Raw genomic sequence first — 11,729 nt, forward strand, 5'->3', positions numbered from 1 at the left:
CGTTTTTCCTTATTCCTTCTTCTAGCTCAGGGGTGCTCACACTTTTTCAGCATGCGAGCTACTTTCAAAATGACCGAGTCAAAATGATCTACCCACTACAAAAATGCAAAACATCTATTTATTTTCAAATGTATTAAGGATTATTTGTACGTACAATGTATGTTGATGTACCTTACATAACCAAATGAGCCAATATTGCAAAACACACATAATTAACTATTAACATTTTTTAAATTAACTGAGTTTACTTTGATGACTTGCACTGAATTGAATCAGCCAGGGATGCATAGTCCGGACAGTAGCTGCTGATAGCCAGCCTCAAACACACTTCCAAATGTTCATCAGTCATGGTGGAACGGTATTTGGACTTAATGATCTTCATGTAAGAAAAGGCTGACTCACATAAATAAGTGGAGCCGAATAATGCAGTAAAAGAGAAAGCACATTTCCTCATGTTAGGGTACTTTTCCTCCGTGACTAAGTTCCAGAACTGTCCATGAGCTCTCGACTTCAGTTCAATGTCGGTTTGTAGAGTCAAAATCTCATCTTCCACTCCAGAAGAGTTCATGTGAAACAGTGATGCAATGTTTGATGCGAGTGAATCAACCTCAACATCTTCACTTAACACCATGCGAATGAAAACGCACATCTGGGCTGTGTCACTCACATCCGTAGATTCGTCCAACTGCAGTGAGAAAAATTCACAATTTCTGATGTCCGTCCACATATGCTGGGTTAAATCCTCGGCCATGGCATCACAGCGACGTGTAACTGTATGTCTTGACAACTGCAGAGCTTTGATTGAAGATAATATCTCTGCCTTATTTTTAAAGTCCCGGAACAATGAGTCAGCTGCTTCAACGAATGCCTCTTTTACCATCTCTCCGTCTTGGAAGGACTTCTTGTTTTTAACAATGGCGTGACACACCCGGAACGATGCTTCGGTGGCCGCCTTCGCTTTTGAAATATGTTGTGTGAAAAATGACTGCTGTCTTGTCAACTGGGATTTTAGTTCATTCACCTTTCTCTTTCTTAGCTCGCTTTTCGGCGGGAAGTCGTTTTCGTATCTTTCATGAACAGTCCGAAAATGCCGCTCCACATTTCCCTTCTTTGGTACTGCGATGATAGAATGGCATATGAGGCAAACGCACTTCGAAAATGACATTGTGAAAAAAAAGTCCACCTCCCATTCCGTATGGAAGTGATATGTTTATGCCTTTTTACTTGGTCCAGCTCCTTCACTCATTTTAGTGACCATAAACTTTAGCGAGGGCTTAAAATCTGACACAATTCGCCGACTAGCTTAGCACTTTGCGTAGTTGTTTACGCATGAGCGGTGACCTAAAGGTCAAAGTTCAGTTGTTATCTGACTGGTTGTCCTGTATGTCAATCAAGTAACGGGGATGGATGATAGGCTGACATCGTAAATTCTGCTGCACTTAGAGCCGTTGTTTGATTTGATTGGTCACCAGAATGGCAACATTCAGTTGTCATCTGAATGGCTGCCTTGTATATTAATCAAGTGACGGCATTGATGCTAGGATGATATATTTTTAATGTCACGCCGCGATCGACCAGTACCACCTCCGCGATCGACCGGTAGATCGCGATCGACTTAATGAGCACCCCTGTTCTAGCTGGTTCAGAAATGTGAAATCCTCTTGTGAAACTGTTTTGTCACTTGCTTTACAGTCCTTGAAATCTGACTCTAGAACTTTAATTACATCCATGGGAGTTACTGAGGTTCTTTTATAGTAACTCTGTGGCACAAACTGGATTCAGTTTCATTGGGTGATGTGGTGGTGCCACCAACAATACTCCACCCGAGATCTGTGCGGATTGCATATAGTTCATTGACTTCTCCTAGGAGAACTTGTTTTAGAGCTAAACTTCTAGGACAGTTGAATCCGATGAGGAATCCAACGTCACAATTCAAGAGAGGTGGTAATTTGTCAGAAATTTCAGTAAGATGTGGCCATTGCCTTGCTGCGTCACAAGTAGGTATATTTTCATAATAAATTGGAAGGGAGTCCTTTGTGAATGAGGGGGGAAGGTCAATACAAATGTCTGAGTTATAACTTCTCACACACAGGCCAGATACTCTGTGACTCTTGACAATAGAGTTGACACCAAGCATGGTAGTTAACTTTAACTTAACAGGGTGAGTGACGGCTTGTAACTGGTTGCTTAACTCTTCACTGACAAATGTCACTTTGTGTGTTTAATAGCGCGTATGCTAACTATTCTTTGAATGGATTCTGGACCGTGGACACCCATACTGGAACTATCATGGATGTGTTATTTGAATTACCCACCTTCGTTACGTTTAGAGCAGTGGCAGGAGCTGTGTCGTTTGGAGTGTTGCCTGGAGCGTCGTTTGGAGTGGTGCTAACAGGGGTTGAAGACCTTTCTCGTGCCTTGTGGTTTTCATTGCGCATAGCAGTTGGTTGCCTTCCTTTGCAGATGTCACAAATCTGGCAATGGCGACAATCTTTGACATTATGGGCCGCCTTCAAGCATTCATAGCAGTTTATTTTCCTTGATATATGTGCGCTTCTCTTCATGGGGCTTATTTGAGAAGCTTGGGCACTTTGACAACTGGTGTTCTTCATCCTTGCAAAACATGCAGGGTGCCTTTGGTTTTGTGCTGGTAGTCCTTACATTGTTGTTGTGTACCATGGTTTGCATTGCGAATGCTTGACTGGATTTATTTGGTTTAGAGTTTTTTGTGTGTTACTTTTCTCACAGGATGAGCTGCATGAATGAAGGGCATATGAACAAGTGACAGGGTTACATGCGATCTCAGCCTCGACAGCCATGAACTGTGCAAAGTCCATCAAAGAAGGAAAATCTTTGTCTTCCATAAGTGTGACTGTGACCTGTCGATTCCAACGAGCTGCCAACCACTCTGGAACTTTCTGCAACAGCTTTTGATTCTCCTCACAGCCATTTAGTATTCCGAGACTCTTCACGTGGTGTGGCTTGTAGCCATGCATTTAAAGTCTGAAAAGGTCCTTAAAAGCTTTTTGAATAGTAAAAGGTTGTCCATAACGTTGGTCAAGCTTTTGCCATACATCCTTGTATGCGTCATCACTGCGATAAAATGTGCCTTCAAGACAATTTTGTGCTGAGCCTGTGACGCATCCTTTTAGCAAATAAAGTTTCTCAGCTGGTGAAATGCCTTTGCAGTCCATAAGTGAAACGAATGAAGCCTTCAATTCAATGTAGGTGATTGGATCACCATTGAAAACCGTGGGCATCGGCACTGGGATTCTGTTTATGCTGTCTTGGATAGCCTAGGTCAGCTGGGAAATGTCTGTAGGAGGGGCCTGATTGAAAACTTGGGCTCCTTGATAAGTTACATTGGCATGTCGGGATAGACATTTTGTTTTGCGACGTGAATGGGCAAAATGAGCCTATGGGGTGTGCTGGTGCTTCAGATATTGATTCATGGTGAGTGAAAGCCACATTGTTACGCTGATTTCCCATATTCATGCTCATCTCTCTGCTAATTTCTCTGACTTGAATCTCAAGTTTAGCACGAGCAGCTTGCATTTCCGTTTCTGTCTTTAATCGCTCAAGTTCCAATTTCTGTACTTCCAATTCCCTTCTGTGTTGCTCCTCCATGTCTCTTATTTTCTCCCTTTGCTTCTTTACATCTTGCATGGCGATTATTTATTTTAATAATCAAACGTCACCACTCGGAGTTGTGCATTTGTGTCTTCGTCATTAGATGGCGCCATGGTAGTTTTTTTTTCTGAAATAAATTTCAAAATATCCATATATAAACAACTATTGCACACATTGAATACAAAAACTGCATAGTTGAACCACAAAGATTAGGAAAGTAAGAAAGAAAAAAAAAAAAGATCAACCTCTGACCGCCTTCTGACCGCCTGGGTAATGCTAACTCATCTGCGGTAGCATGCATTTGGTTCAGTTCAGTTAACTGACGCTCTTTACGTTCAATTTCGTCCGTTAGAGAGAGAGGAAGCAGAAGCGGGGCTGCAGGTCCGGTGTCCTACTAAAGTTATGACAGCAGCCCCACAAGCAGCCACTGCCAAGTCTCTACCTCACCAACGCCAGATCGGTAGTCCACAAAATGGACGATCTGGGACTACAAATCCTGGGAAACCTCTATGTACGAGACAGCTGTGTGATCATCATCACGGAATCCTGGCTGCACTCCAACGTTCCCGACGCTAGCATCCAGCTAGCGGGGCGCTTGCTACATCGTGCAGATCGAACGAGAGGCACCGGTAAGAGCAGGGGTGGAGGGCTCTGTGTTTACGTGCATGAGAACTGGTGCAACAACAGCATGATCGTTGAGAAGCACTCATCTCCCGACATCGAGTACATGTCCGTAAGATGCCGGCCTTATTTTCTCCCGAGGGAGCTAACAGTAGTGCTCGTCACTGCTGTTTACATCCCTCCTGATGCTAACACTAGCACGGCGCTCTCGCTACTCACGTGGGTCATCAATAGACAACAGCGGGCCCACCCTGATGGCGTACATATAGTAGCGGGAGACTCTAATAAGGCCAATTTAAAAACTGTACTCCCAAAGTTCCACCAGCATGTCAAGTGCCCAACGAGGAAAGACACCACTCTTGACCATGTGTACTCAAACATCAAGCACGGATACACAGCCATCCCACTCGCCTCCCCTCGGCCAGTCAGACCACCTGTCCTTGCTGCTCGCATCTTCGTACACCCCTCTCAGACACAGATTCAGGCCCACCACTAAGACTGTGAAAACCTGGCTTGAGACCGCCAAGGGTGAATTACAGGACTGCTTTCAAGACACCAACTGGGACCTCTTTGATCATCAGGACCTTGATGTGTACACACAATGTATACTGGACTATATCAAGTTCTGCATGGAAACGGTGTCCCTGTACAAGACCATACGGACCTTCCCAAACACAAAACCCTGGATGTTTAGCCAGGTTCGCTCACTCCTCAAGGCCTGTGACACTGCCTTCAGGTCAGGTGACAGAGTCCTGTACAGTGTGGCTCGTGCCGACCTGAAAAAATGCATTAAGCTAGCCAAGATGAACTACAAGAGGAGGCTGGAGTCCCACCTTGCCAGCAACAGACCATGGGAGGTGTGGCAGGGTCAACAGAGCATCACTAACTACCGAGGCAGCAGCACGACATCTGTAGACCCGAGTGCATCGCTGGCAGTGGAGCTAAACTGCTTCTTTGCCCGCTTTGACTCACCCCAACCATCACACCCCCGCACTCCATGCCTCAACTCCCCCTCACTCACCATAGAGGAACACGATGTGAGGCGTGCACTCCTGGCCATTAACCCCAGGAAGCTACTAGACCCGACGGAATACCAGGCAAGGTCCTCAGACCATGTCCCCTCCTGCTTGAAAACTTCCACCTTTATTCCTGTCCCCAAAGTGTCACCCGCAGTCCACCTGAATGACTATCGTCCTGTTGCTCTCACACCAGTCATCATGAAGTGCTTCGAGAGACTGGTTCTCCAGCACATCAGGGACTGCCTTCCTCCCACACTGGACCTCCACCAGTTTGAATACCGAGCAAACAGATCCACTGAGGACGCCATCGACACTGCTCTGCATGCTGAGCTGGGCCATCTGGAACAACAGCAGAGCTATGCCAGGATGCTCTTTGTGGACTACACCTCGGCATTCAACACAATCATCCCAGACATCCTCATCACCAAACTGGACATTCTCGGCTTCTCCGCCCTCACACGCATCTGGATTAAGGTCTTTCTGACGAACATACCCCAGACTGTGATGCTAGGCCCCTACATGTCCTCCACCCGAATGCTGAGCACCGGTTCCCCTCAAGGATATGTGCTGAGCCCTCTCCCGTACACCCTCTACACCTATGACTGCAGCCCGGCCCACGGTAACAACACCAACGTCAAATTTGCTGACGATACGACGGTGGTCGGTCTGATCTCGAAATGTGACGAGACAGTTTACAGGGGGGAGGTCCTGAGAGGCTTTGTGTGAGGAAAACACACTACAACTCAACATCGCGAAAACCAAGGAGATCGTCATCAACTTCAGGAGGAACAAGACTGTGCCACCCCCCACTCTACATCGTGTGTGGAGAGTTCCTGGAAGTACAGATCTCCGATGACCTCCCCTGGACACACAACACCACAGCAGTGGTAAAGAGGGTCCACCAGCGTCTGCACTTCCTGAGGGTCCTCCGGAAATTCAACTTGGACAGGAAGCTGCTGCTGGCCTTCTACCACTCGTCCATTGAGAGCCTGGTGACCTACTGTGTCTCCACCTGGTACAGAGGCTGCACCGAGGCAGACCGAGTGAGGCTCCAGAGGACAGTCAAAACAGCGCAGAGGATTATTGGCTGCCCTCTCCCCTCCCTGTCGGACGTCTACACCACCCGGTGCCTCAGCAGAGCTCTCAATATCGTCAAAGTTAATACTCAACCGAACTCACACCTGTTCGACCTGTTGCCCTCTGGCAGGCACTACAGGTGCATCAAATCAAAGACTAATCGACTGAAAAACTGTTTTTTCCCCCGAGAGCCATCTCCATGCTGAATTCACACACACACACACATACACACAACTACCCTTACCTTGCAGAACAGCGACATAATATTTTTATTATCCAATTTTGTATTTATTTTCTATTTCAATATTTATTCTTTAATTTATCTAATTTATATATTTAATTAAATTACTGTTGTATTGCACTGGAGAGGGGAGCTCTCTAATCTCGTTGCACTCTGTACAATGACAATTAAGGGATTTCTGATTTCTGATTATTTTGTATCGATAACCAATGTCCACGATGTCCTGACGGGTGTATCGATACTCAGCCACAGTCTGTGTTAATAATACCCAACATCCATAAATAAAAAGTCATAAAGAGTGGAACTGGAAGGGAGAGCCGTTTGCCACTAGTCCATCTTGGCAAAAAAATAAATAAATAAATTAAATGCACATGTTTACTTTGTTCAACTTAAATGCAACATAACATGTATATTTTGGCCCTCAATCACTTCTTCACACAGCCGTGTATCGCTTCTGTGTTTTTGCCCACCAACACCTCTCTCTCCCCATGTCTTTTTTCGCTCTCGCCCACAGTTCAAGGATCAGTACACGCAACAGCATTACAAGATTTCATTCTGCAAGTATTTTTAAGAAATATTAAAGGAACGAAAACCCACTTCCGTTCGCTTTGTCCTTCCTTTAAAAAAAAAATCGCTAGGACGAAATGCCCATTCCTTGATATTCAATCAATGTATAACTACTAGGGCTGTCAAACTCAAAGCGTTAACTCAAGCTGATTTATTTTTTAAATTCAAGCAATTAAATATAACTCGTTTAACTCAGTTTTATTTACTTCCAAAATTAATTTGCATATCTTGCAAAGCCAATTTCAAATAATGTGACATATTAGCTGTACATCTTTAGCACATCATCTCAGAACAAAGCACCCTGCTTAAGTTACCAATGGGCCTTGACAACCAACACTGCTGGAGTGTGGTGCTTGCCACTAAATGTACTGTTTAATTTTTGAGAATTGTTTCTGAGAAAAATGCCTGTAAAGATCACGCCATTTAGATCAGGGATGTCAAACTCAATTGCACAAGGGGCCAAAATTCAAAACATACTTAAGGTCGCGGGCCAACCAGGATAAACATTTATTGAACACACTTAAACTTAATGTTTTTGGAACATAAATATGAATAAAAACAGACAAGAATATTAAATTTAAACCTTAAATCACGTATACAGTATTTATTATTTTGCTCTAAATAAAAAATATCTTGTTAAATTATACAACTTAGAACTTAACGTAAACAACTTAACATTAAAATAGCATTCAAATTCCTTTGCTCCTATGTCAATGTAAATGTATATATTAAAAAAAAATAATTAAATATTCCAAAAGATTTTGCTCTCCTTAATATATCTCCTGTCAAAAGTAGAAATATGAAAATGCTACGAAACCTGGAAATATACATAAAATATGTACTTTTCAGAAATAATTCTAATCATTCCGTTTTCTTTGCTGTTATGACTCTGATTTGATCCTTCGCTCTGATCGCAGCCGGACACCTGGCATCTTTTTTTGGCAACAAGTTGGTTTATGTTTGGCGTGAAGTCCTGTGTTGTGGAGATTCTCAGGATGGACTGCAGGTGGTCATCAGTGAGACGACTTCTGTGTGCTGTTTCGTTCATCTTCATCACTGAGAAGAGCTTCTCACACAGATATGTGCTCCCAAACATGCACAAGGTTCGAGCCGCATGAAGCCGGAGCTGGGGCATTGCTGCAGGGATAGAGTGGATGAACTGCAGTGGCCCTGCAGTGTCATACTTTGTCTTCAGTGACCCATTACACTGCAGCTCAATCAGTTCCATCGGAATCTGCGCAGGTGCAGTATCAACATCAACGGCAAATGTGTTGCGAAGCAACTCAAAACTTTGTTTTTGTGCTTCAAAGTCACTAAACCGCCGCGCGAACTCAGCGCGTAGTGTGCTCAGTTTGTCGGCAAAGTGCGTATTGGGGAACACAGTTGTGCTGACTTGGCTCAACTTCACTTGGCAACAGGGAAAGTGAGGCATGTTGCATTGTTGCATTTGTGTCTCCCATAAAAGCAGCTTCACTTGAAACGCCTTCATCGCGTCATTCATGTCAGTGATTATGCGGTCACGTCCCTGGAGCTGCAGATCTAAGGCGTTAAGATGAGCTGTTAGGTCAGCCAGGAATGCCAACTCGCACTTCCATTTTTCATCTCTCAAAACGGTGGAGTATTTTCCTTTACTGTCCATGAACTGACAGATTTCGTTGTTGAGCTCAAAAACTCTGTTGAGAACTTTTCTCCGACTTAGCCAACGCACCTCTGTATGAAAAGGAATGTCGGCAAATTCTGAATCTATATCCCGCATAAAGGACCGAAACTGCCGATGATTTAACCCTTTAGCCCGGATAAAGTTTACAGTTTGCGTTACAGTGCTCATTACATGGTCCATTTTCATGACTTTGCCACATAGTGCTTCCTGGTGTATGATGCAGTGATATGCTCTGAACTCACTCCTGCATCTTCACTCGCATCCTTCCCACTAGTCCACATTTTTCACTGCACATAGCTGGTGCTCCATCAGTTGTAAGTCCAACAAGTTTGTCCCAGGGCAGTTTCATGTCGGCTACACTTTGACATACGTTTTCAAAAATTTCTTCTTTTCCAGTCGTTGTCCCATGCATCGATTTAATGTCCATTACTTCCTCTGTTACGGGCAAATTGAAGTCCACTCCACGGATGAAGATAGCCAGTTGTGCAGTATCAGTCATGTCAGTGCTTTCATCCACAGCAAGAGAGTAGGCAATGAAGTCTATGCTTCTTTCACGCAACTGCGCTCTTAAATCAGTTGCCAGCTCACAAATTCGATCAGTAACCATGTTTCTACTCAGGCTTATATTTGCCAGCATCTGGTTTTTGTCTGGACATAAGACGTTGAACACCTTGATCATGCAGCTCTTCAGAAATTCTCCCTCCGTAAATGGTCGGGCTGATTTGGCAATCTCCTCTGCCGGTGCTTTCACAGCAGCTTCACTTTGAGATTTTGCACGGGTAAAAAACGTCTGCTGGAGTGTCAGTTTCTTCTTTAACTCTTCTGCTTTCTGTTTCTTCTGCTCTGCATCCAGGTCTTTCAGGTTATCCTTATGTTTTGTCTCGAAGTGCCGTCTTAGATTGAAATCTTTAATTACAGCCACATTAGCACTACAAATGAGACACACGGGTTTACCGGGAATGTTAGTAAACATATACTCAGCCTCCCATCGGTTATTAAAGGCTTTGTTTTCAGAATCAACTTTTCTCTTCGCCATTGTGAGAGGTATCTTCGGCTACCGGCTATCGGCGCGTAATCTTGTAATAGCAAGATTGAATAGATGCGGGAGATGCGCCGCAAGGCAGCCGAAGCGTTGTATTGTGGGATGTGTAGTTCTGTGCAGTATTGTTTTCAGCGCGACGAAAAAGATATACCCTCAACGTCATATATGAAGGAATAGGTACAGTGACTAAAACGTCAGAATATGACATCCAGGGATGAGACGGCGTTGTTCATATCGACGGGCCATTAATAACAATAATGTAAAATGGTCTTGCGGGCCGGATATGATTATACGACGAGCCAGACGTGGCCCGCGGGCCGTGAGTTTGACACATGCGATTTAGATCGTATTCGAGGATCAAAGAAACCATCAGAACAGTCTTTGACTTAAAATACACTTCATGTTTGGTGATTTTGCATTACAAGATATTCAAGAAATACCTGTTTAAAAGCTTCACAAAAATAGTAGTGGAAAAAATTTAATCGCTAATTAATTGCGGATTTGCGACTAGTTAAACAAATTTAATCGTTTGACAGCACTAATTCCTACATAATTAACAGATTAGTGTTGAATGGCAATACGAACTAAAACTTGCATGGGTATGCAAACGGGTAAGTATCATGTCTGGAGGTATGTGTTGGTTAGTTTGAGTTTTAAGTCCGTGTGCCACTTAGTGGTGAACATTTGACAGTGTTTACTAATCTTAAGAAATGTGTTCTCGTCGGGGTTTGTGCAAGGTCGCAAACGTCAACATTCGCCTGTACTTTTCTTGTCACAAGAGAATTTTGAACGTGCAAATATTTGCAACCTTGAACAAATCCCGACAAACACTAACTTTAAACATGCATTTTGCTCCCTTCACCAACAGCAGTGTTCGCCGCTCAGTGGGATAGGAGCCATGCAACACAAGTGTGGCAAGTTCATTTGCTGTCATCCCAATTTCAATATTGATATTTTTAATGTTCATATCTCAGTAACAATACAATAACGACATATCACTGAGCCCTGGTTGTACCAAGTGTGGGAAAATGTTAGGTATGCTATGTGAGAAAAAAGCCATTGCTACGATGAAGGGTCAAGTTTATAAGGCAGTGAAGTCGGCTATGTTATACGGCTTGGAGACCGTTGCACTGTTGAGATGACAGGAAGCTGAGTTGGAGGTGGCAGAAATTATGTAGTTGAGGTTTTTTTTAGGACTAACCAGGTTTAATAGTATTGGTGCTCATCAGAAGGACAGTGTTGGTCAGATGTTTTGGGGACAGTGAGAGAAAGCAAACTTAGATGCTTTGGACAGTGTGTTTTAATGGTGGAAGGGCAATGAGGATGGAAGAGAGCGACAATAAGACCTGAGAGAAGGTTGATGAATGGGTTGAGGGAAGACATGAGATCAGTTGGTGGTAGAGAGGTTACTGCGGAAGAAAGATGTCACCCTGTGATATCAACAAAACCATCCACTCCCCAGAATCATATTGGCCCATTCATCATTCCCCCGTCTTCGAAAGCAAGCAAATCCAAATACTAAGCTCCATAGCTTGTTTTAATATATATTACTTGTTCAGTCTTGGCTGAGGTCTTCTTGCCTTCTTGTCACATATGATAATGATGACAGCGAAAATGACAAGACTTTGGTGGCGAATACAAATTCACACAGTAGTGTAATATCCTTTGTATAAAGTCAAGTCAATTTTATTTGTAGAGCCCTTAATCACAGACAGTCTCAAAGGGCTTTACATAACCACAATCGACATCCCCTGATCTTAACCCCCAGGAGGGCAAGGAAAAACTCAAAACCCCATTAGGGGGAAAAGTGAGAAACCTTGAGAAGGGACCACAGATGGGGGAATCCCCCTTCCAGGATGATCAGGCTGCAAT

The 11,729-nt window shown here is 43.8% G+C and overlaps 1 protein-coding gene and 1 pseudogene across 3 annotated transcripts in view; one reads left to right on the plus strand and one right to left on the minus strand.

Annotated features, from left to right (window-relative positions):
• Positions 1-9,851, minus strand: part of LOC148317955 (general transcription factor II-I repeat domain-containing protein 2-like) — a 10,480-nt pseudogene extending 629 nt beyond the window's left edge.
• Positions 1-11,729, plus strand: part of mix23 (mitochondrial matrix import factor 23) — a 49,803-nt gene that overhangs the window by 26,180 nt on the left and 11,894 nt on the right. The gene's annotated exons all lie outside the window — the stretch shown is intronic.

Source organism: Idiotropiscis lumnitzeri, chromosome 19 (genome assembly GCF_059441095.1).
Source record: "Idiotropiscis lumnitzeri isolate Australia: NSW breed Sydney's pygmy pipehorse chromosome 19, RoL_Ilum_1.0, whole genome shotgun sequence".
NCBI lineage: Eukaryota > Metazoa > Chordata > Actinopteri > Syngnathiformes > Syngnathidae > Idiotropiscis > Idiotropiscis lumnitzeri.